Below are 21978 nucleotides of genomic sequence, written 5' to 3'. Positions count from 1 at the left end.
GTGTGCGTGTGTCCCCACCCCTCGCTGTGTGCGTGTGTCCCCCCCTCGCTGTGTGTGTGCGTGTCCCTCCCTCGCTGTGTGCCTGTGTCCCCCCCTCGCTGTGTGTGAGCGAGTCCCTCCCTCGCTGTGTGCGTGTGTGTCCCCCTCGCTGTGTGCGTGTGTCCCTCCCTCGCTGTGTGCGTGTGTCCCCACCCCTTGCTCTGTGCATGTGTCCCCCCCTTGCTGTGTGCGTGTGTCCCCCCCTTGCTGTGTGCGTGTGTCCCCCCCCTCGCTGTGTGCGTGTGTCACCCTTGCTGTGTGCGTGTTTTCCCCCTTGCTGTGTGTGAGCATATCCCTCACTCGCTGTGTGCGGGTGTCCTCCCCTCGCTGTGTGTGTGCGTGTCCCTCCCTCGCTGTGTGCCTGTGTCCCCCCCTCGCTGTGTGCGTGTGTCCCCCCCTCGCTGTGTGCGTGTGTCCCCACCCCTTGCTGTGTGCATGTGTCCCCCCCTTGCTGTGTGCGTGTGTCCCCACCCTCGCTGTGTGCGTGTGTCCCCCCTCGCTGTGTGCGTGTTTTCCCCCTCGCTGTGTGTGAGCATATCCCCCACTCGCTGTGTGCGGGTGTCCTCCCCTCGCTGTGTGTGTGTTTACCCCCCCTCGATGTGTGCGTGTTTACCCCCCCCTCGATGTGTGCGTGTTCCCCCACTTCGCTGTGTGCGTGTGTTCCCCTCGCTGTGTGTGAGCGTGTCCCTCCCTCGCTGTGTGTGCGCGTGTCCCTCCTTCGCTGTGTGCGTGTGTCCCCCCCTCGCTGTGTGTGAGCGTGTCCCTCCCTCGCTGTGTGTGAGCGTGTCCCTCCTTCGCTGTGTGCGTGTGTCTTCCCCTCGCTGTCTGTGAGCGTGTCCCTCCTTCGCTGTGTTCATGTCCCCCTCCCTCGCTATGTGTTTGCGTGTCCCCTACCTCGCTGTGTGTGAGCGTGTCCCTCCCTCGCTGTGTGTGAGCGTGTCCCTCCCTCGCTGTGTGTGAGCGTGTCACTCCCTCGCTGTGTGCGTGTCCCCCCCTCAATGTGTGCATGTGTGTACCCCACCTCGCTGTGTGTGTGCGTGTCCCTCCCTCGCTGTGTCCGCGTGTCCCTCCATCGCTGTCTGTGAGCGTGTCCCTCCCTCGCTCTGTGTTTGCGTGTCCCCTACCTCGCTGTGTGTGAGCGTGTCCCTCCCTCGCTGTGTGTGAGCGTGTCCCTCCCTCGCTGTGTGTGAGCGTGTCACTCCCTCGCTGTGTGCGTGTCCCCCCCCTCGATGTGTGAATGTGTGTACCCCACCTCGCTGTGTGTGCCTGTGTCCCCCCCTCGCTGTGTGCGTGTGTCCCCCCCTCACTGTGTGCGTGTGTCCCCCCCTCGCTGTGTGCGTATGTCCCCCCCTCGCTGTGTGAGCGTGTCCCCCCTCGCTGTGTGTGAGCGTGTCCCTCCTTCGCTGTCTGTGAATGTGTCCCTTCGTCGCTGTGTGTGTGCGTGTCCCTCCCTCGCTATGTGTGAGCGTGTCCCTCCTTCGCTGTGTGCGTGTCCCCCTCCCTCGCTGTGTGTTTGCGTGTCCCCCACCTCGCTGTGTGTGAGCGTGTCACTCCCTCGCTGTGTGTGTGTGCGTGTATTCCCCCTCGCTGTGTGTGTGTGTCCCTCCCTCGCTGTGTGTGTGTCCCCCTCCCTCACTGTGTGTGTGTGTGTGTGTGAGTGTGTGTGTGTGTGTATCCCTCCCTCGCTGTGTGTGAGTGTGTCCCTCCCTCGCTGTGTGTGCGTGTGTCCCCCCTCGCTGTGTGCGTGTGTCCCCCCGCTCGCTGTGTGCGCGTGTCCCCCCCTCGCTGTGTGCGTGTGTGTCCCCCTCGCTGTGTGCGTGTGTACCCCCCCTCGCTGTGTGTGTGTGTGTCACCCTCGCTGTGTGCGTGTGTCCCCCTCTCGCTGTGTGCGGGTGTCCCCCCCTCGCTGTGTGCGTGTGTGTCCCCCCCGCTGTGTGCGTGTGTACCCCCCCTCGCTGTGTGTGTGTGTGTCCCCCTCGCTGTGTGCGTGTGTCCCCCCCTCGCTGTGTGCGGGTGTCCCCCCCTCGATGTGTGCGTGTTTACCCCCCCTCGATGTGTGCGTGTGTCCCCCCCTCACTGTGTGTATGTGTGTCCCCTCGCTGTGTGTGAGCGTGTCACTCCCTCGCTGTGTGTGTCTGTGTCCCCCTCGCTGTGTGCGTGTGTCCCCCCTCGCTGTGTGCGTGTTTTCCCCCTTGCTGTGTGTGAGCATATCCCCCACTCGCTGTGTGCGGGTGTCCTCCCCTCGCTGTGTGTGTGCGTGTCCCTCCCTCGCTGTGTGCCTGTGTCCCCCCCTCGCTGTGTGTGAGCGTGTCCCTCCCTCGCTGTGTGCGTGTGTCCCCCCCTCGCTGTGTGCGTGTGTCCCCCCCTCGCTGTGTGCGTGTGTCCCCACCCCTTGCTGTGTGCATGTGTCCCCCCCTTGCTGTGTGCGTGTGTCCCCACCCTCGCTGTGTGCGTGTGTCCCCCCTCGCTGTGTGCGTGTTTTCCCCCTCGCTGTGTGTGAGCATATCCCCCACTCGCTGTGTGCGGGTGTCCTCCCCTCGCTGTGTGTGTGTTTACCCCCCCTCGATGTGTGCGTGTTTACCCCCCCCTCGATGTGTGCGTGTTCCCCCACTTCGCTGTGTGCGTGTGTTCCCCTCGCTGTGTGTGAGCGTGTCCCTCCCTCGCTGTGTGTGCGCGTGTCCCTCCTTCGCTGTGTGCGTGTGTCCCCCCCTCGCTGTGTGTGAGCGTGTCCCTCCCTCGCTGTGTGTGAGCGTGTCCCTCCTTCGCTGTGTGCGTGTGTCTTCCCCTCGCTGTCTGTGAGCGTGTCCCTCCTTCGCTGTGTTCATGTCCCCCTCCCTCGCTATGTGTTTGCGTGTCCCCTACCTCGCTGTGTGTGAGCGTGTCCCTCCCTCGCTGTGTGTGAGCGTGTCCCTCCCTCGCTGTGTGTGAGCGTGTCACTCCCTCGCTGTGTGCGTGTCCCCCCCTCAATGTGTGCATGTGTGTACCCCACCTCGCTGTGTGTGTGCGTGTCCCCCTCGCTGTGTGCGTGTGTCCCCCCCTCGCTGTGTGTGAGCGTGTCCCTCCCTCGCTGTGTGTGAGCGTGTCCCTCCCTCGCTGTGTGTGTGCGTGTCCCCCCTCGCTGTGTGTGCGAGTGTCACCCACCTCGCTGTGTGCGTGTGTCCCCCCCTAACTATGTGCGTGTGTCCCCCCCGAACTATGTGCGTGTGTTCCCCTCACGCTGTGTGCGTGTCCCCACCTTCGCTGTGTGCGTGTCCTCACCTTCGCTGTGTGCGTGTGTCCGCCCCTTGCTCTGTGTGTGTGTCCCCCCACGCTGTGTGTGAGCGTTTCCCTCCCTCGCTGTGTGCGTGTGTCCCTCCCTCGCTGTGTGTGCGTGTGTCCCTCCCTCACTGTGTGTGCGTGTGTCCCTCCCTCGCTGTGTGTGCGCGTGTCCCTCCCTCGCTGTGTGTGCGTGTGTCCCTCCCTCGCTATGTCTGTGTGTGTCCCCCTCCCTCGCTGTGTGTGAGCGTGTCCCTCCCTTGCTGTGTGCGAGCGTGTCCCCCCTCGCTGTGTGTGAGCGTGTCCCCCCTCGCTGTGTGCGTGTGTCCCTCCCTCGCTGTGTGTGCGTGTGTCCCTCCCTCGCTGTGTGTGAGCGTGTCCCTCCTTCGCTGTGTGTGTGTGTGTGTCCCCCTCCCTCGCTGTGTGTTAGCGTGTCCCTCCCTCGCTGTGTGCGAGCGTTTCCCTCCTTCGCTGTGTGTGTGTGTCCCCCCTCGCTGTGTGCGTGTGTCCCCCACCTCGCTGTGTGCGTGTAACCCCCTCGCTGTGTGCGTGTGTCCCCCCCTCGCTGTGTGTGAGCGTGTCCCTCCCTCGCTGTGTGTGAGCGTGTCCCTCCTTCGCTGTGTGCGTGTGTCCCCCCCTCGCTGTGTGTGAGCGTGTCCCTCCTTTGCTGTGTGCGTGTGTCTTCCCCTCGCTGTCTGTGAGCGTGTCACTCCTTCGCTGTGTTCATGTCCCCCTCCCTCGCTATGTGTTTGCGTGTCCCCTACCTCGCTGTGTGTGAGCGTGTCCCTCCCTCGCTGTGTGTGAGCGTGTCCCTCCCTCGCTGCGTGTGAGCGTGTCACTCCCTCGCTGTGTTCGTGTCCCCCCCCTCAATGTGTGCATGTGTGTACCCCACCTCGCTGTGTGTGTGCGTGTCCCTCCCTCGCTGTGTGCGCGTGTCCCTCCATCGCTGTCTGTGAGCGTGTCCCTCCCTTGCTCTGTGTTTGCGTGTCCCCTACCTCGCTGTGTGTGAGCGTGTCCCTCCCTCGCTGTGTGTGAGCGTGTCCCTCCCTCGCTGTGTGTGAGCGTGTCACTCCCTCGCTGTGTGCGTGTCCCCCCCCTCGATGTGTGAATGTGTGTACCCCACCTCGCTGTGTGTGCCTGTGTCCCCCCCTCGCTGTGTGCGTGTGTCCCCCCCTCACTGTGTGCGTGTGTCCCCCCCTCGCTGTGTGCGTATGTCCCCCCCTCGCTGTGTGTGAGCGTGTCCCCCCTCGCTGTGTGTGAGCGTGTCCCTCCTTCGCTGTCTGTGAATGTGTCCCTTCGTCGCTGTGTGTGTGCGTGTCCCTCCCTCGCTATGTGTGAGCGTGTCCCTCCTTCGCTGTGTGCGTGTCCCCCTCCCTCGCTGTGTGTTTGCGTGTCCCCCACCTCGCTGTGTGTGAGCGTGTCACTCCCTCGCTGTGTGTGTGCGCGTGTATTCCCCCTCGCTGTGTGTGTGTGTCCCTCCCTCGCTGTGTGTGTGTCCCCCTCCCTCACTGTGTGTGTGTGTGTGTGTGTGAGTGTGTGTGTGTGTGTATCCCTCCCTCGCTGTGTGTGAGTGTGTCCCTCCCTCGCTGTGTGTGCGTGTGTCCCCCCTCGCTGTGTGCGTGTGTCCCCCCGCTCGCTGTGTGCGCGTGTCCCCCCCTCGCTGTGTGCGTGTGTGTCCCCCTCGCTGTGTGCGTGTGTACCCCCCATCGCTGTGTGTGTGTGTGTCCCCCTCGCTGTGTGCGTGTGTCCCCCTCTCGCTGTGTGCGGGTGTCCCCCCCTCGCTGTGTGCGTGTGTGTCCCCCCCGCTGTGTGCATGTGTACCCCCCCTCGCTGGTGTGCGTGTTTACCCCCCCTCGATGTGTGCATGTGTCCCCCCTCACTGTGTGTATGTGTGTCCCCTCGCTGTGTGCGTGTGTCCCCACCCCTCGCTGTGTGCGTGTGTCCCCCCCTCGCTGTGTGTGTGCGTGTCCCTCCCTCGCTGTGTGCCTGTGTCCCCCCCTCGCTGTGTGTGAGCGAGTCCCTCCCTCGCTGTGTGCGTGTGTGTCCCCCTCGCTGTGTGCGTGTGTCCCTCCCTCGCTGTGTGCGTGTGTCCCCACCCCTTGCTCTGTGCATGTGTCCCCCCCTTGCTGTGTGCGTGTGTCCCCCCCTTGCTGTGTGCGTGTGTCCCCCCCCTCGCTGTGTGCGTGTGTCCCCCCTCGCTGTGTGCGTGTTTTCCCCCTTGCTGTGTGTGAGCATATCCCCCACTCGCTGTGTGCGGGTGTCCTCCCCTCGCTGTGTGTGTGCGTGTCCCTCCCTCGCTGTGTGCCTGTGTCCCCCCCTCGCTGTGTGTGAGCGTGTCCCTCCCTCGCTGTGTGCGTGTGTCCCCCCTCGCTGTGTGCGTGTGTCCCCCCCTCGCTGTGTGCGTGTGTCCCCACCCCTTGCTGTGTGCATGTGTCCCCCCCTTGCTGTGTGCGTGTGTCCCCACCCTCGCTGTGTGCGTGTGTCCCCCCTCGCTGTGTGCGTGTTTTCCCCCTCGCTGTGTGTGAGCATATCCCCCACTGGCTGTGTGCGGGTGTCCTCCCCTCGCTGTGTGTGTGTTTACCCCCCCTCGATGTGTGCGTGTTTACCCCCCCTCGATGTGTGCGTGTTCCCCCACTTCGCTGTGTGCGTGTGTTCCCCTCGCTGTGTGTGAGCGTGTCCCTCCCTCGCTGTGTGTGCGCGTGTCCCTCCTTCGCTGTGTGCGTGTGTCCCCCCCTCGCTGTGTGTGAGCGTGTCCCTCCCTCGCTGTGTGTGAGCGTGTCCCTCCTTCGCTGTGTGCGTGTGTCTTCCCCTCGCTGTCTGTGAGCGTGTCCCTCCTTCGCTGTGTTCATGTCCCCCTCCCTCGCTATGTGTTTGCGTGTCCCCTACCTCGCTGTGTGTGAGCGTGTCCCTCCCTCGCTGTGTGTGAGCGTGTCCCTCCCTCGCTGTGTGTGAGCGTGTCACTCCCTCGCTGTGTGCGTGTCCCCCCCTCAATGTGTGCATGTGTGTACCCCACCTCGCTGTGTGTGTGCGTGTCCCTCCCTCGCTGTGTCCGCGTGTCCCTCCATCGCTGTCTGTGAGCGTGTCCCTCCCTCGCTCTGTGTTTGCGTGTCCCCTACCTCGCTGTGTGTGAGCGTGTCCCTCCCTCGCTGTGTGTGAGCGTGTCCCTCCCTCGCTGTGTGTGAGCGTGTCACTCCCTCGCTGTGTGCGTGTCCCCCCCCTCGATGTGTGAATGTGTGTACCCCACCTCGCTGTGTGTGCCTGTGTCCCCCCCTCGCTGTGTGCGTGTGTCCCCCCCTCACTGTGTGCGTGTGTCCCCCCCTCGCTGTGTGCGTATGTCCCCCCCTCGCTGTGTGTGAGCGTGTCCCCCCTCGCTGTGTGTGAGCGTGTCCCTCCTTCGCTGTCTGTGAATGTGTCCCTTCGTCGCTGTGTGTGTGCGTGTCCCTCCCTCGCTATGTGTGAGCGTGTCCCTCCTTCGCTGTGTGCGTGTCCCCCTCCCTCGCTGTGTGTTTGCGTGTCCCCCACCTCGCTGTGTGTGAGCGTGTCACTCCCTCGCTGTGTGTGTGTGCGTGTATTCCCCCTCGCTGTGTGTGTGTGTCCCTCCCTCGCTGTGTGTGTGTCCCCCTCCCTCACTGTGTGTGTGTGTGTGTGTGAGTGTGTGTGTGTGTGTATCCCTCCCTCGCTGTGTGTGAGTGTGTCCCTCCCTCGCTGTGTGTGCGTGTGTCCCCCCTCGCTGTGTGCGTGTGTCCCCCCGCTCGCTGTGTGCGCGTGTCCCCCCCTCGCTGTGTGCGTGTGTGTCCCCCTCGCTGTGTGCGTGTGTACCCCCCCTCGCTGTGTGTGTGTGTGTCACCCTCGCTGTGTGCGTGTGTCCCCCTCTCGCTGTGTGCGGGTGTCCCCCCCTCGCTGTGTGCGTGTGTGTCCCCCCCGCTGTGTGCGTGTGTACCCCCCCTCGCTGTGTGTGTGTGTGTCCCCCTCGCTGTGTGCGTGTGTCCCCCCCTCGCTGTGTGCGGGTGTCCCCCCCTCGATGTGTGCGTGTTTACCCCCCCTCGATGTGTGCGTGTGTCCCCCCCTCACTGTGTGTATGTGTGTCCCCTCGCTGTGTGTGAGCGTGTCACTCCCTCGCTGTGTGTGTCTGTGTCCCCCTCGCTGTGTGCGTGTGTCCCCCCTCGCTGTGTGCGTGTTTTCCCCCTTGCTGTGTGTGAGCATATCCCCCACTCGCTGTGTGCGGGTGTCCTCCCCTCGCTGTGTGTGTGCGTGTCCCTCCCTCGCTGTGTGCCTGTGTCCCCCCCTCGCTGTGTGTGAGCGTGTCCCTCCCTCGCTGTGTGCGTGTGTCCCCCCCTCGCTGTGTGCGTGTGTCCCCCCCTCGCTGTGTGCGTGTGTCCCCACCCCTTGCTGTGTGCATGTGTCCCCCCCTTGCTGTGTGCGTGTGTCCCCACCCTCGCTGTGTGCGTGTGTCCCCCCTCGCTGTGTGCGTGTTTTCCCCCTCGCTGTGTGTGAGCATATCCCCCACTCGCTGTGTGCGGGTGTCCTCCCCTCGCTGTGTGTGTGTTTACCCCCCCTCGATGTGTGCGTGTTTACCCCCCCTCGATGTGTGCGTGTTCCCCCACTTCGCTGTGTGCGTGTGTTCCCCTCGCTGTGTGTGAGCGTGTCCCTCCCTCGCTGTGTGTGCGCGTGTCCCTCCTTCGCTGTGTGCGTGTGTCCCCCCCTCGCTGTGTGTGAGCGTGTCCCTCCCTCGCTGTGTGTGAGCGTGTCCCTCCTTCGCTGTGTGCGTGTGTCTTCCCCTCGCTGTCTGTGAGCGTGTCCCTCCTTCGCTGTGTTCATGTCCCCCTCCCTCGCTATGTGTTTGCGTGTCCCCTACCTCGCTGTGTGTGAGCGTGTCCCTCCCTCGCTGTGTGTGAGCGTGTCCCTCCCTCGCTGTGTGTGAGCGTGTCACTCCCTCGCTGTGTGCGTGTCCCCCCCTCAATGTGTGCATGTGTGTACCCCACCTCGCTGTGTGTGTGCGTGTCCCCCCCTCGCTGTGTGCGTGTGTGTCCCCCCCGCTGTGTGCGTGTGTACCCCCCCTCGCTGTGTGTGTGTGTGTCCCCCTCGCTGTGTGCGTGTGTCCCCCCCTCGCTGTGTGCGGGTGTCCCCCCCTCGATGTGTGCGTGTTTACCCCCCCTCGATGTGTGCGTGTGTCCCCCCCTCACTGTGTGTATGTGTGTCCCCTCGCTGTGTGTGAGCGTGTCACTCCCTCGCTGTGTGTGTCTGTGTCCCCCTCGCTGTGTGCGTGTGTCCCCACCCCTCGCTGTGTGCGTGTGTCCCCCCCTCGCTGTGTGTGTGCGTGTCCCTCCCTCGCTGTGTGCCTGTGTCCCCCCCTCGCTGTGTGTGAGCGTGTCCCTCCCTCGCTGTGTGCGTGTGTCCCCCCCTCGCTGTGTGCGTGTGTCCCCCCCTCGCTGTGTGCGTGTGTCCCCACCCCTTGCTGTGTGCATGTGTCCCCCCCTTGCTGTGTGCGTGTGTCCCCCCCTTGCTGTGTGCGTGTGTCCCCCCCCTCGCTGTGTGCGTGTGTCCCCCCTCGCTGTGTGCGTGTTTTCCCCCTTGCTGTGTGTGAGCATATCCCCCACTCGCTGTGTGCGGGTGTCCTCCCCTCGCTGTGTGTGTGTTTACCCCCCCTCGATGTGTGCGTGTTTACCCCCCCCTCGATGTGTGCGTGTTCCCCCACTTCGCTGTGTGCGTGTGTTCCCCTCGCTGTGTGTGAGCGTGTCCCTCCCTCGCTGTGTGTGCGCGTGTCCCTCCGCTGTCTGTGAGCGTGTCCCTCCTTCGCTGTGTGCGCGTGTCCCTCCGCTGTCTGTGAGCGTGTCCCTCCTTCGCTGTGTGCGTGTTTCCCCCCCGTGCTCTGTGCGGTGTCCCCCCCTTGCTGTGTGCGTGTGTCCCCCTCTCGCTGTGTGCGTGTGTCCCCCCCGCTGTGTGCATGTGTCCCCCCCTCGCTGTGTGCGTCTGACCCCCCTCGCTGTGTGCGTGTGGCCCCCCAGCTGTGTGCGTGTGTACCCCCTCGCTGTGTGCGTGTGTGTCCCCTCGCTGTGTGTGAGAGTGTCCCTCCTTCACTGTGTGTGTGCGTTGTCCCCCCTCGCTGTGTGCGTGTGTGTCCCTCCCTCGATGTCTGTGAGCGTGTCCCTCCTTCGCTGTGTGTGAGCATGTCCCTCTCTCGCTCTGTGTGCGTGTGTCCCCCCCTCGCTGTGTGTGAGCGTGTCCCTCCCTCGCTGTGTGCGTGTGTCCCCCCCTCGCTGTGTGTGTGCGTGTCCCCCCCTCGCTGTGTGCGTGTGTGTTCCTCCCTCGCTGTGTGCGTGTGTGTCCCTCCCTCGGTGTGTGTTCGTGTGTCCCCCCCTCGCTGTGTGCGTGTGTCCCCCCCTCGCTGTGTGCGTGTGTACCCCCTCGCTGTGTGCGTGTGTCCCTCCTCGCTGTGTGCGTGTGTACCCCCTCGCTGTGTGTGCGCGTGTCTCTCCCTCGCTGTGTGTGTGCGTGTCCCTCCCTCGCTGTGTGTGCGTGTGTCCCTCCCTTGCTGCGTGTGCACGTGTCCCACCCTCGCTGTGTGTGCGCGTGTCCCTCCCTCGCTGTGTGTGTGTGCGTGTCCCTCCCTCGCTTTGTGCGCGTGTCCCTCCCTCGCTGTGTGTGTGCGTGTCCCTCCCTCGCTGTGTGCGTGTGTCCCTCAAAAATGATTGTGTGATCCTGAAGTCTTCCAGCACTCCAGTGATATCACTTAGTCTCTCTCCATGTGGTATCCCTCACTGTGTGGGTCTAATTGCTGCCTCTGTCAGCGTCTCTCACTCTTGCAGCTACTCTAGATCCTGAGCTAACAGAATTCTCCACTCCAGAGAGACGCAACAGCACCGGCCTGGGATGGAGTTTGGGATTTTCCAGATATCTGTGGGGCTCATTTCCATTCTCCTTGTGTAACCCTCACTGCATCAGTCTAATTTCCCATTCTGTCTATCTCTCTGTCTCCTGTAGGTACTCAAGAAGTTACTGACTCAGTAGACTTCCCAACTGCTGTGTGTCTCATCCATCACCTCATTGAAGATGGTTGGTCAGCCAGAGAGACAAAGGGAAGGGAGATCTGGAGCCTTCAATAAATCCTGCAGTGAGGTAAGATCACTCATAGTGCACAGAGCAGACAGCAATGAGAGGGCTCCAAACATCACTTACAAGACATGACATAGATGCAGTGCTGGAGGGGGAGCACAGTACAGTACAGTTACACCCCATGTTCAATCACCATGTCTACTTTAACTTATGTTGCACTGAGACAGCATCGGGAGTTCATAGTTATCAATTCAGTCCTGTGCTGTCTTAGTGAGCATCAGTACAACAGACGGGAGAGTAGTTCTGCGACGAGAGTTTGTGAATGCTGCCTGGGATCTTTCTGTTCTGCGTTCTCCCTCCAACACTGTACTAAGACTCATTACTCTGCAACACTGTATCTGTGGCATGGCTTGTGCACCAGTGTCTTCAGTCATTTTTAACTCCTATAACAGTAGTTATCCCTGTAACCTCTCCCTTCCCAATAGTCCCTCCACATATTTGAAATGTACTGCATTCCAGACTACCATCCCCATCGCTGTAACTTGCTTCAGTGTCTACAACATGCCTTATTATGGTACACTAATCCTCTTTAACTGGATACAGAGTGATACAGCACGGAAACAGAACCTGTGGTCCAACTCCTCAATGCTGCCCATGTTACCTAAACTGAACGAGTCTCATTTGCCTGCCTTTGGCCCTTAGCTCTTCAAAACTTCTCCTCTCCATGTACCTGCTCAAATGCTGTAATTGTTCTTGTTTCTCCCATGTGCCTGAGGCAGTCTGTTCCGTCTATGCACCATCCTCTGTGGATAATGTTCCCCCCTCAGCTCCCTCTTTAAATCCTTGCTCTCTCACCTCCCATTTATACCCTCTAGTTTTAGACTCACCTACCCTTGGTTATTCACCATTCTTAGGGTCACCCCGTGGCCTCCTCTGCCCAAGTGAAATATTTAGGACAATGTTACAAATATCTCCAACGTATGTAACAAAGTGCTGGCCAATGTCGGTAAATGTGCCAAATGTCGCTTTCCCCACCCTGTCCACCTGTGATGCCATTTCCGAGGAACAATGTAACTGGCACCCCCTGGTCTTTCTCTCTCTCTCTCTCTCTCTCTCTCTCTCTCTCTCTCTCTCTCTCTCTCTCTCTCTCTCTCTCTCTCTCTCTCTTTCTCTCTCTGGTCAACAACCCTGGCCAGAGCCCTTCCATTATCTGTATTAGTCCTCCCTGGTTTGTCTTAACAAAATCCAACAGCTGAATTAAACTCCATCTTTCATTCCTTGGTCCACTGGCCCAGTTGGTCAGTATCCCCTTTGATAACCGTATTTACTGCCCACGACACCATTCAATTGATCATCAACAAACTTTCGCACAATCACTCCGATATTTTCAACCAAATTGTTTATGTCGATGATGCACATCAGTGGACCCAGCCCTGATCCTTTCTTCAATAATGGAATCAAACCATATTCTTGTCATAACGCCACACAGCATGGAAACTGACCCTTCAGTTGATACTCACCATAATCTAAAACTAAACTCTTCCCAGCTGCTTTTGCTGGCCCATATCACCCCAACCCTTCCCTATTCACCTGTTTATCCAAATATCTTTTAAACGTTGTAATTGTACCCACATCAACCCTTTTCTCAGGAAGTTCATTCCACACTCAAACCACCCTCTGTGTAGCAAATTGCCCCATATCTGTTTTTTTGAACACCTCTCCCCTCTCACCTTAAAAATGTGGCCCCTCCTCTTGAGACTCCCCCATCCTGAGGAAAAGGCAACTACCATTAAATTGATCTATATACCTCATTTCTTTTTCATAAACCTTTATAGCATCATGTCTCAACCTCCAGGCTCCAGTGAAAAAAGACTCAGCCTATCCAGCTATTTTTCAGAACTCAGGCCTTCCATACCCAGCAATATCCTGGTAAATCTCTTCTGAATGCCCTGCAGCTTAATAATATCCTCCCTATAACTGGGGCGACCAGAGCTGGACAGAGTATTGCAGAACAGGCCTCACAAATGTCTGTGCAATCTCAACATGACATCCCAAATCCTCCACTCAATGGACTGAGCAATAGTCAGGCATGCCAAGCACTGTCTTATCCATCCTGTGATGCAAACTTCAAGGATTATCTACCTGAACCCGGAGGTCCCTCTGCACTAAAACACTAACTGAAGCCTTAACATTAATTGTATAAGCTCTACCCTTGTGATGCATTTAATCGGGTTCTGGAACTTGCCATAGCTTTGTGTTTTAAAACCTCCAGCACCACCTCTTTTATAACATGCACTCTTTTCAAGTCATAGAGATATACAGCATAGAAACAGACCCTTCAGTCCCCAACTCGTCCAGGCTTACCAGAAGATCTGAATAAATCCATTCCCTTTTCCAGCATTTGGCCCATATACGTCTACACCCTCACAATTCAGATGCCCATCCAGATACCTTTTAAATGTTGTAATTGTGTCAGTCTCCATTACTTTCTCTTTCAGCTCATTCCATACACCCATCACCATGTGTGTGAAGAAGCTGTCCCTTCAGTCCCTCTGTAAACCATTCACCTCTAACCTTAAACTTATGCCCTCTAGTTTTGGACTCCCCAACTTCTGGGAAAAGGCCTTGAATGCTTACCCTATCCATGGCCCCCATGTTTATTAAACCTCTGTAAGGTCACCCCTCAGTCTCCGATTCTCCAGTGACAGTAACCCCAGATTATTCACCAACAACCCGGGCAATACCTTGTTAATCTTTTCTGAGCCCTTTCAAGTTTGACAACATCCTTCCTGTAGCAGAGAGACTGGAATTGCAGAGAACTCCAATTGTGGTCTCATGTATTACTCCTGTTCCCTGAGTTCCCCAGTCTTTCTCCACAGTAAGTTCTGGAATGAAAAAAATGTTTAGGATCTTAGCAAATATCCTGCAGTTCCACACATCGATGGCCTCATTGATTTTTATTGGACGCTATTTTGTCCTGAGTTACTTATACGCTCTTAATATACTGATACAATCACTTTTGGATTCCCCTTCCCTTCTCTGCTGAGGCTATTTCATTTAGCCTTTCTCCATTCCTGTTTTCTACCCAAAGTGTATTCCTGCAGCCCCTGTATATCCTCAGGGATCCCCTTGATCCAGCTGGCTATGCCTGACATATTGCTCCCTTTTCCTTGACCAGACCCTCAATATACAGCCAGTGTTTTCGAATGCTGTCAGCATTGACCTCCACACAAACAGGAAAATACTGGTGCTGATCGATCAGTTTATCTCACTTTTAAAATATTCTCACTTGCCAAACTTCCCTTTCCCTGTAAATAATTCCCTTCCCCAGTCACATTTTGAAAGTTCCTGGCTATTACGATCAAGATTGGTCAGGCTCCATTTTATACCTTGCACTTGTGGACCAGGCCTGTCCTTTTCCAAAGCTGTTTTCAAACTACTAGAACTGTGGTCACTTTGGCAAAATGCTTTCCCACTCACACCTTAGTCCCTCTCCCTACCTTAATTCCCAAGGGGAGGTCAGGTTTTGCCCCTTTCTCTTTTCAGGCTATTTACATATTGATTGGGAGTTTTCTGGAACACAATTACCAAATTCCTCCCTTAAACACTGAACACTGGCAGTCCCAGTCTAGGTTTGGAAAGTTCAAAAACCGCGCCATAACAGCCCTATTATGATGGTTGATATTTAAGATTTTCCGACATATTTGTTCCACAGTCTGCCACAGATTTTCGGGGTCAGCAGTCCAATCGTTTCAGAATGATGACCCGTTCTTATTTCTCTGTTCCACTAACATAGTTTCACTGGACGATCCCACAGGTATATCCTCTCTAAGTACTGCTGTGATGAATCATGCAATCAAAACCCACCACCACACGTCCTCTCTTGCCTCCCCTTCCTGTTGCATCTCTACCTTGAAACAATGAACTGCCAGTCTTGCCCCTCCCTCAGCTGTGTTTCTGTAATAACTATAATATCCCAGTCCCATGTTCCAATCCTTGCTTTTGAGTTCATCTTCCTTAGCTGTCTGACCCCTTACATTGAAATAAATGCAGTTTAGTCATCAGTTTCCCCCCATTCCCTGCTATGTTCTTGCCTGCCTTGTCTACTGAAATTGCTGTCTTTAACTCGTGCACCAGCCTCAATCTTCTTTCTGGCCTTACGTTTATTTAAGGTCCAACACCCTGCCAGAACAAGGTTATACCCTCTCAAGCAGCTCGAGCAATTCACCCCACCAGGATAAGGATCCATCTCCTGCTCCCAGTTGAGGTGCCTTTCCCACCCTGTCTCCCTGTGCTGACACCTTTAGGGGTCTATGGACCTGTCCATCAAGGTCCCTGTATTCCTCAGTACTCCGCAATGACCTACCGTTCATTATGTCTGTTCTTCTCTTATCGTACCTCGCACAGAGTATTACCTCACTTCAATCAGAACTAAACTCTGCTTAGATTATCATCCGATTGACATCGGACTGCAGACAGAGACCATCCTCCTCCCTGTGAACAACGCCCTCACCTTTCATGTCATCTGCAAACCGACTAATGATACCTTCTGTTTTAACATCCAAGTTATTAATGTTCAATGGTTCCTGCACAGATCTCTGTGGTACACCCGGTGAAAGTATTCTATCCACCAATTTTGCATCCAATTTGCCAACTTGCCTTGGAACCCAGTCCTTTTGGACCAGCCTTCCATGTTGGATCTTGTTTAAACCACATCATCTGCACTGCCCTCATCAATATACGTAAGCACCACTTCAAAAAAAAACTGAACTGAATTCCTCAGACAGTATCTTCCTCTGCCAAATCCATGATGACTAAAACGAGTTGATCCTTACCTTTCCAAGTGTTGATTCATCCTCACAATTGTTTCCAATAATTTCCCTCCCCCTGCTGTCAGACTATCTGCTCTGTAATTACCTGGCCTATCCCCGCTGCCCTTCTTGAACAAAGGAACCACATTAGTGATCCTCCAGTCATTCAGCACTTCACCTGTGGCCAGCAAAGTATTAAATATATCCACCGGTGCCCCAACAATCTCTGGGTAATTAGCATGGGGTCAAAGAATCCTTGTGCAGGCAGTGACACCCACATCCCATGAATGAATAAATAAAAATACATATGTCCCTCCCTACCTCTGCAAACCCCTCCAGCTGCAGCAATCCGTACTGGTTTTGTAACATTGTTCAGGCCCTGACCGCTCTCTGTAACACTCTCACCACCTCCAGCACCTTCACCTCTCCATGTTCCTATCGTGTCAATAAACCTTGACAATGATTCCCCTTCCCATTACCCTCCTCCTGCGAGCAGACCCATTGCAATCCCTTTAAAACGTACTCCTAAAACTCTCTCTCACTTCAGGATTTTAAGTACTTTGTGGTGATCTTCTCAGACTCATAATCTAATATGATCCATTTTGTCCTGAGTGAGGGACCGGTGGGGATTTCTTGCTGAGTTTTTGTCTGTTTCAGTGGAATGACCTTTTGTTGAGTATTTTTCACTGTTCCTTCAAATATTTTCCACTGTTCATTTACAGGCACATATTTCAGTCTGTTTAGCCTGTTTATCTTGGTCAGTTCTCCTCTCCAACTCATGTAATTGGCTATTTTTGTTTCTAGTTGTAGCTTGTTTTTTTCTGTGTTTCACTTTAAAACTTTACATTTCTTTAAACTGCACTTTATCACAATTTCCCAGAGGATCTCTCCAGGTGACATAACTCATTCACTATGTTTTATCACACAACAGTCTCTCTAAGACAGTTACGTCCCTTGCCAGTTGCACAATGTGTTATTCTAAGAAACACTGAAAAAAATTCTCTGAATTCCCCTTCCAATATCACTGTTGTCAGTGTGATTGTCCCAGACTTTGCGAATATTGACGTTTCACTAAATGTTCCCCATGCCTGTATTAAACATGCCAATGAATTCCTCTTTATTGCAGTGACGAGCCATGAAATGCTGTTCGGTGGGTGGTCTAAAACTGTTCTGCTGCTTGTGTCCTTGGCAAGTAGTAGCCAGAATTTACAGTCAGACTGATTCTACTTCATGATCTGAGACCAAATGCTTTCTCTGTAATGCCTTTGTTATCCATTATTGTTAGTGTCGTCCATTTTGCCTGAATTTGCACAAGGTTGTGAACCATTGAATATTTACGTTCCACCTTTTGTTCGCCCTGTAACCACATCTCTCTGGTGTCTGAATCCCTTTTACCTCTGTGTCACAAATCCATCTACCTTGATGCAGAGACTTTGTCCATTAATAAAAAACATAATTTACTCGTTCCCACAATGTCCTGTCACAAATGGATTTGCTGATCTACAGTTTTAGTTAAACTCTGTCCCATCCAGTTCCTTTCTGTTGTCTTCGGTCACATTCCCATGCTGCTCTGATGCTTCACCTTTTCTCTTTGGATTTGGAAAGCTCCTTTCACCTGAAGCCTGTCCCTGCATCCTCTCTGTCAGTTTAAAGCCCGGTCCATAAACCTACCAACGTGATTGGCCAGGACATTGTTCCACTGGAACTGTGCTGGGACCAATCTGAATGGATCTTATTTAAAAATCAGGTATGGGATGTGGGTGTCTCTGGCTGACTAGTCTTCATTGCCCATCCCTTGCTGCCCTTGAGCTAAGCAGCTGGCTCGCCCATTTCACAGGGTCATTGAGAGGCAAACACTTTGCTGTGGGTATGTCGTGCAGACCACATGAGAGTGAACTGTTGTCTTTCTCTGAAGGTCAACTGTTTGGATTTTTATCAATACTTATTTATGGATTGTTAATTCCAATTTTTAAAACATATATTTATTTTAAATTCCACATGGTTAGAAGTTAGAAAGAAGAAGGGGGTGGTCACTTTGTTGGGACTGTTTTGTAGACTGTTGTAGACCCAACAAATACCAGAGGAGCAGATGTGTAGAGAGATTGCAGATAACTATAGGAATAATAGAGGAGTGCAGGCTGGAGATTTTAATAATCCCTGTATTGACTGGGCCACCTCGAGTATAAAAATAACTGGACGGAGGGCAATTTTTCAAATGTGTCCAAGAAAGGTTCCTAAATCAATATGCAGAGGGCCCTACTCTACTCAGGCAGGTGTAACACTGGACCTCCCCTCAGAAAACCAGGTCGGGCAAGTGACTGAAGTGTCATTCAGGGAGCACTTTGGGTCCAGTGCCCACAACTGTCTTCGTTTTAACATAGTTATGGAAAAAGATCAGCAGGTCCACAGATTGAAGAGGAAAACTGGAACAGGGCCAGGTTTGGGGCCATTCTGCAGGATCTGGCCAGCGTCAATGCCGTGAATTTAAAATTGCACAATGCCCAGTTATAATCCAACTCGCTTTGGAAGCGCTGGCGATCACTGTAACAGATGAAAGGCTTAAACTAAATTTGTTTGATATTGTATTCCATGACACTGCCATCCTGTTGCTATAAATTCTGTACCTTAGGATTGTGCTCCACAAACACCTGATGAAGAAGCAGTGCTCTGAAAGCTAGTGCTTTCAAATAAACCGGTTGGACTAGAACCGAGTGTCGGGTGATTTTTAACTTAGTACACCCCCAGTCCGACACCAGCACCTCCATATTATGATTCTAATCGACTGGGCGAGCCTGTTTGAAGGAAAAGGAACAACTGGCAAATGGGAGGCTTTTCAAAGTGTGATCTCAAGAATGAAGGACCCATATGCCCCATTGGGATAAAGGGAAAAGCTGGCAGGGTTAGGGATCCTTGGCTGATGAGGGATAATAAGGCTCTGGTCTTGAAATGAAGGCTGCATGCATTGGGTTGAAGATTTCCATATCTACATATTCTTAAAGACACGATCAATCTGTGGAGACCCTACAATCCTCTCAGTCCCTGTTACACTCCCAATCTGCAGAAGTCATTCCAATGCCTGTGACTCTTTCAATACAGTTCCTACAAGACCCTCTATCTATGTGATAGCTTTTCATTGCCAGCACCCACCCTGTCAATGTAAGCTCCTCCAGTGTCTCCATCCATCTAGTCCAATCTCTGCAGTGCTCTGTATAAGCAGCCTCACTGTGCCTGGAACCTGGCTTCAATTCCAGCCTTGGCCGACTGTCTGTGTGGACTTTGCATGTTCTCGCTCCGACTGTGTGGGTTTCTTCCGGGTGCTCGTGTTTCCTGCCACAGTTCAACATTTGCACGATACGTGATTGGCCATCATAAATTGCCTGTAGTATTCAGGCAAGTGTGGTTTAGGTGAGTTCACCATGAGGAATGCAGGGTTTATTGGACAGGGAGAGGGATGGGTCTGGTTAGATTGCTCTTTAGAGGGTTGGTGTGGACTTGTTGGGCCGAATGGCCTGTTTCCACACTGGAGATTCTATTCAGGTTATTGTCCAGTCCTGTCAACCATCCCTGTCTATTAAACCTTGCCTCATCCCCAATACTCCCCATATATGTGTAATCTCCAACACACTCCTTGGCGATGTAAACTTCTCTAGTCTTTACAAAGATCGATATGACTGTCACCGCTTCCTGCTTTTAGAACCCTCTCTATAACTGTTGCCATTCATTACATCACTCCCAATCACTGTTCCATCCTGAAACCCCCAAAAACATTTATATCTCTGTAAATTCATCTGGACTATCTATACTTCCTTTTGACAATCCCGTTCTGAGACTTTCTCTATATCAAAAAAAGTCATTAAATGTAGGTAACCCTTATTATTGCAACCTCCCTCCAGCCTTACAGCACTGAGGATCTATAGAACCTTTTTTCAAACAGACAGCCATCTCTGTGTCTGTAATCTCCTCCACTCCCCATAATACATTCTCTCTGAGCTCCTTTGTAGTCCATTAAACAATCTTTAACACTGTCTGTGTCAGTGTAACCTTCATCAAAAACACAACCTTCTCTATCTGTGTAAATCCCTACACCAGTCCCTATCCCTCTCAGCTCCGTCTAACAATACAACCCTCCATGTCTGTGTATTCACCTTCAGTCCCTCCTCACCTCCCTATCTGTGTAACCTTCTCCATGCATTTTTGCTTCAGTCTCTTCAACTGTCCCTGTCGGTGTAATATTTTCCAATGCCGAAAACTCCCCTCTCTTTAACTTTCTCAGGCCACACATCCCTCACTATCTGTGACCTACTCCTGTCGGAGAACCCTCCCTCTGTGAACTGCACCAAATCTTCAACTCTCCATAAGCTCCTGCAGCTCTCACAGTCCTCCTTGTGGACGGAACCTCTTCCAGTCCCTAAAACACCATCAGTCTGTGGAGACCCTACCGCCATCCCTATCTGTGTTATCCTCTCAGGTCCCTGCAACACTCCCGATCTGTAGATCCCACTCCAATGCCTGTGCCTCTCCCGATCGTGATCCTACAAGACTCATTTACAATGTAACATCCTCCCGTCACTATCACCCACCCTGTCAATGTAAGCTCCTCCTGTATCTCCAAACATTTACTCATCTCCATAACCTTCTCCAGCTCTTACCCCCATCTGTGTAAACGTCACTCTCCACTTTAACCCTCCCTACCGCAGGAACTTCCTCCTGTTTGTGCTATGCTCCCTTATCTGTGAAACTGTCTCCAACCAAACTTGCTACCCAATCTCTCAAAAAATAATCCAGATTCCACAGCCTCCATGTCTAAATAACCCCCAGAACCCATGCCTTCCTATATCTATAAACATCTTCAGTCACGATGACCCTCCATATCTCTGTTTGTTCCGCCAGGTGATACAAAGCTCTTTATCTCTGTATTCTGCTCAGCTCCCTAAAACAGTCCCTGTCTGTGTAATCCAGCCCTGGCCTACAAACATCCTTATCCCTGTAAACTTCTCTATCCCTCCCAATATTCCCAACTCCATGAACCCCTGTCAGCCCTACAGCGCTCCACATTTCTGTAACCTCCTGTGGGTCTATGGTCCTCCTTCCCTGTGAAATCACCACCAGTCCCCACATCCCTCCCAATCTGGGTCCTCTGCTCCAGATCAGACCATTGCTTTCTCTGTAAACACCTTCGCTCCTGACAACTCTTCCCATTTGTGTAACCTCGTTCAGACCCCATACTCTCAAGCTTCCTGCATTGCAACCAAAACCACATGTTTATGTAATATCCACTATTGCTTAAACCTCCCCGACTCAGTAACTACTTGCAGTCTGAACAAAGCACCTAAACTGTGAAACCTCTCATTTCCCTACAATCCCACCTCCCTCCTCAAATGCCTTCATCACCATGAATCCTCACAATGACTGAAGCCTCCTTTTGGCATTGCAACCCTCCTAATGTCTGCAAAGTCCTCCTGTCCTGATATCCCTCCCTGACTCTGTAATCCCCACCACCCTCCAGTGCCCTTCGGGGGAACATGGCAGAGGAGAGAAGATTTGTAGCGTCTGGACCATATTACGGAGGTAGAATTCTGGAAATTACAGATTTGGTCTAATGTCTGTGGTGTGCAGATTATTGGCGAGGACTCTAAAGAAAGGATTTATGACTACTTGGAAAGCCATAGTTAAATTAGAGACAGCATGGGTTTGTGAGGGGCAGGTCATGCCTCACAAACCTTATTGAATTCTTTGAGGATATGACAGAATATTTTGATGGCTCATTCAGAAAAGAAGGAAAATTGGGATACAGGGAAATCTGTCTGTCTGGATACAGGATTGGATGGCCCAGAGAAGACAGAGGGTGGCAGCAGATGGACAGTATTGAGCCTGGAGCTCAGTGACCAGTGGGGTTCTGTAACAATCAGCTCTGGGACTCTGCTCTCTGTGATTTTTGTAAATGAATTGGATGTGGATGTTGGAGAGTGGGTTAGTAAGTTTGCCAATAACATGAAGGTTGGTGGAGTGGTGGGGAATGTGGAGGGCTGTTGGAGGTTGCAATGGGACATTGACAGGACACAGAGCTGGGCTGGAAGTGGCAGATGGAGTCCAATCCGGAAAAGTGTGAAGTGATTCATTCTGGAAGGTCGAACCAGAATATAGAATACAGGGTGAAAGGCAAAATACTTGGCATTGTGGAGGAACAGAGAGATCATGGCGTCCATGTCCATAGATCCCTCAAAGTTGTCACGCACATTGATAGGGTTGATTAAAAAGGCATATGTTGTGTTGGCTTTTCTTAGCAAGGGGATCGATTTCAAGAGTCGTGAGGTTTTACTGCATCTTTCTAGCGACCTGGTGAGACCACACTTGGAATATTGTGTTCAGTTCTCAGCCCATCTTTACAGGAAGGATGTGCAAGTTTTAGAGAGCGTACACAGGAGATTTACTGGGATGCTGCCTGGAATGGAGGGCAGTTCTTATGAAAAAAAATTGAGGGAGCTAAGGCTTTTCTCATTGGAGTGAAGAAGGGGGTGGGGTGACTTGGTAGAGGTGAACAAGATGATGAGAGGCACAGAGAGAGTGAATAGTCAGAGACTTTTTCTCCTATGGCATAAAAGGCTGTTACATGGCGGCATAATTTTAAGGTCATTGGAGGATGGATAAAAGGATAGAGATGGCAGGTGGTCGGATGGACTGCCAATGGTGGTAGTAAAATTAGACACATTCGGGACATCTAATAGACTCTTGGACAGACATTTGGATAGAGTAATATGAAGGGTATGTAGGCTAGTTTGATTTTACAGTCGGATAAAATGTTAGCAGAGCAGCATGGCCG

This window comes from Chiloscyllium punctatum, chromosome 13 (genome assembly GCF_047496795.1).
Source record: "Chiloscyllium punctatum isolate Juve2018m chromosome 13, sChiPun1.3, whole genome shotgun sequence".
NCBI lineage: Eukaryota > Metazoa > Chordata > Chondrichthyes > Orectolobiformes > Hemiscylliidae > Chiloscyllium > Chiloscyllium punctatum.
This window is presented reverse-complemented; position numbering follows the sequence as displayed.